The sequence below is a fragment of the Sorex araneus genome, chromosome 7 (assembly GCF_027595985.1).
Source record: "Sorex araneus isolate mSorAra2 chromosome 7, mSorAra2.pri, whole genome shotgun sequence".
Classification (NCBI taxonomy): Eukaryota; Metazoa; Chordata; class Mammalia; order Eulipotyphla; family Soricidae; genus Sorex; species Sorex araneus.
In genome coordinates, this window is record NC_073308.1 from 9855212 (window position 1) to 9858780 (window position 3569).

Genomic DNA, 3569 nt, shown 5'->3' on the forward strand with positions numbered 1-3569 from the left:
TGGAGAATGGGCACTGGTGAAGGGATGGGTTCCCGAACTTTGTATGAGGGAAGCATAAGCACAAAAGTATATAAATCTGTAACTGTACCCTCACTGTGATTCACTAATTAAAAATAAATAAATTTTAAAAAATAAAAAAAAACATTTTTTCTGTTATTTTAACAAAAAACTATTATTTGAAATAAACTCAAGAAGCAGCAATTAAAAAAAATTAATCATTGCTCTGCCACCCCATCCAGGTATCAGCCAGGGTCAGGGCTCCTTCCCGGAGCTGCATTTTTAACCCAGGAAAGCCAGTTTCAAGCCTTGGCCTGCAGGGGAAGGGACTTGAGGGACACCCCATGCACACCCCAAGCTGAAACATTCTGCGCATTCTCTGCCATCCCATCCAGGTATCAGCCAGGGTCAGGGGTCCTTCCAGGAGCCTCAGCAGCTAACACGGCCGTGAGTTATTCTCTCCCCTCCATATCCCACAAGAAATATAAGTTACCCTCTTAGCTGGAACTTTCACCAGGTTAGCTTAACCACAAGAAACACATTAGCCAATATCTCATTAAGCCCACCTAAATTAATATTGTATCATAAGCAGAATAGTAACAATGAGTGTGAAGGTCTGAGCCATGTAGGTCACGATGGTAAAGCAACGCAGATCCCCACCAAGCTTGCTTGTTGAAGAGGCTAGCCCATATACGATCCCAACAGCAATGAAGTGCTATACAACCTCCCTGATAAGGAATTTAGAAATACTCTACTGAGGATGTCTAGGAAACTAAAAGAAACAATGGAAAGCAGTACCAATAAAATACAAGAGGATTTGAAGGTGAAAGTGCAGAAAATGCAAACAAAATTACAAACGGAAATGTCAGACCTGAAAAACCTGGTAGGCAAATTAAAAAATTCCCTGATGGCCTCAGCAGCCAGTGAATCAGTGAGCTTGAAGATAAAGTCCAGAGACTCTCTAGAAAAGAGCAGAAAATGGAAAAGAGACTGACAATCTGGGAACAGATGGTAAGAGGAGATCGTGATAGAGCCAAGAGGAGTAATGTAAGAATTATTGGAGTCCCAGAGGGACAGGAAGAAAACCCCAATGAAGAAGAAACTATCAAAGACATCATTGCTACAATGTTCCCAGAGCTGAAGAAAACATGCGATCACATTCAGGAAGCCCGAAGGGTACCAGCAAGAAGATATCCAAATAAAAATACCCCAAGACACATCCTGATCAAAATGACCAAAACCTTAGAGACAAAATCTTGAAAGCAGCGAGATCAAAGAAAGAAATTGCGTATAAAGGAGCATCCTTAAGATTCACAGCCGTCTTGTCTGATGAAACTCTCAGGACCTGAAAACAGTGGTGGGATATAGTGAAAAAAATCAATGAAATAAATGACTCACCAAAAATACTTTACCCAGCTAGACTTTCATTCATAACAGAAGGAACAACACACAGTTTCACAGATAAACAACAGCTCAGGAACTTCATAGACGCAAAATCATGGTTACAAGAACAACTGAGTGGCTGAGGCTGGAGCGATAGCACAGCGGGTAAGGCGCTTGCCTTGCATGTGGTCGACCCGGGTTTGATTCCCAGCATCCCATATGGTCCCCCGAGCACCGCCAGGAGTAATTCCTGAGTGCAGAGCCAGGAGTAATCCCTGAGCATCGCCGGGTGTGACTCAAAAAGCAAAAAAAAAAAAGAACAACTGAATGGGCTACTTTAAGGCAAGACAGGACCCTTAAATATACCAAATTTCAGCAGAAAAAATGGAACAAAACCCCATAGCAATAATCTCTCTCAATGTCAATGGGTTAAATGCACAAATTAAAAGACACAGAGTGTCAGGATGGATTAGAAAATTGAACCCAACATTCTGCTGCCTGCAAAAAACACATCTCAACAAGTCAGAGCAAATGCAGACTCAAAGTCAAAGGCTGAAAACAATCCTACAGATGAACAACTCCCCCCCCAAAAAAAGCTGGGGTAGCCATCCTAGTATCAGACCACATTGATTTCAGACTGAAGAAGGTCACAAGAGACAGTGAAACTCATTTCTTATTGATAAAGGGATCTGTACAATAGGAAGAACTAAGAATACTAAATACATATGCACCTAATGAGGGACCAGCAAAGTACTTAAAACAACTGCTCATAGACTTGAAGAAAGACATCGATAGATAGCAACACAATACTAGTGGGAGACTTCAACACCACTTTATCACCTCTTGATAGATCAACCAGACTCAAGCTTAGCAAGGACATACTGCATCTGAGGGAAGAAATGGAAGACTTAGTAGATATATAGAGGACACTTCATCCTCAAAAAGCTGAATATACATTCTTCTCAAGTGTTCATGGAACATTCTCCAAGATAGACCACATGCTGAGCATACCTCCATAAAATTAAGAAGATAGAGATTGTATCAATGATCTTCTCAGACCACAATGCACTGAAATTAGATATTAAAAAAAAGAAATAAATCACAAACACAAACAGAAAATGAAAAAATGAATCAAACACCTGGAAGTTAAACAGTTCAATATTGGACAACAAGTGGCTTAGAAAGGAAATCAAAAGATTCCTGGAAACGAACAAATATGAGGACACGAGTTACCAAAACTTATGTGACACAGCAAAAGTTGTGTTAAGAGGAAAGTTTACAGCTCTATAAGCATTTTTCAGGAAGGAGGATCGAGCCAACATAAGTAACCTAACATCACAGCTTAAGAGTTTGGCAAATGGGGCCGGAGCGATAGCACAGCGGGTAGGGCGTTTGCCTTGCACGCGGCCGACACGGGTTCGATCCCCGGCATCCCATATGGTCCCCCAAGCACCGCCAGGAGTAGTTCCTGAGTGCAAAGCCAGGAGTAACCCCTGAGCATCGCTGGGTGTGACCCAAAAAGCAAAAAAAAAAAAAAAAAAAAAAAAAAAAAGAGTTTGGCAAATGACCAACAAAAGCAGTCCAATCTGAACAGGAGGAAGGAAATAATAAAACTCAGAGCAGAAATTAACGAGATGTTTCAATTAGCAATAATCGCTCCTCAGATAAACCTCATTGGCTACGATACTGCCACTGCACAAAGCTAGAAATTAACGAGATGTAAATCCAAAAAACAATCCAAAAGATCAATGAAGCCAAGAGCTGGTTCATTGAGAAAATAAACAAGATTGATAAACCTCTAGCAAGACGCAAAAAAAGGGAGAAAGAAAACCCTAATAAACCGAATCAGAAATGAAAAGGGGGACAATACAACAGAAACTACAGAAATTCAAAGGATCCTCAGATTAGTTTGAGAATCTTAATGCCACAAAACACGAAAACGTCAAGGACATGGATAAATTCCTAGACTCCTATTGCCTCCCAAGGCTGAAGCATGAAGACCTGGACTACCTGAACAGACCTGTCACTATCAAGGAAATTGAAACGGTAATAAAAAGTCTCCCCATGCACAAAAGTCCTGGCCCAGATGAATTCACTAGTAAATTCTTCCAAATTTACTTACTCCCAATCCTCTTTAAGCTTCTCCAGGAAATTGAAGTATCAAAAACACTTCCAAACAGTTTCTATGA

At 40.7% G+C, this 3569-nt stretch overlaps 1 pseudogene; it reads right to left on the reverse strand.

The window, feature by feature from the left end:
* Positions 1 to 2935: 2935 nt before the first annotated feature.
* Positions 2936 to 3084, reverse strand: LOC129406730 (U4 spliceosomal RNA; annotated as a pseudogene).
* Positions 3085 to 3569: the final 485 nt, after the last annotated feature.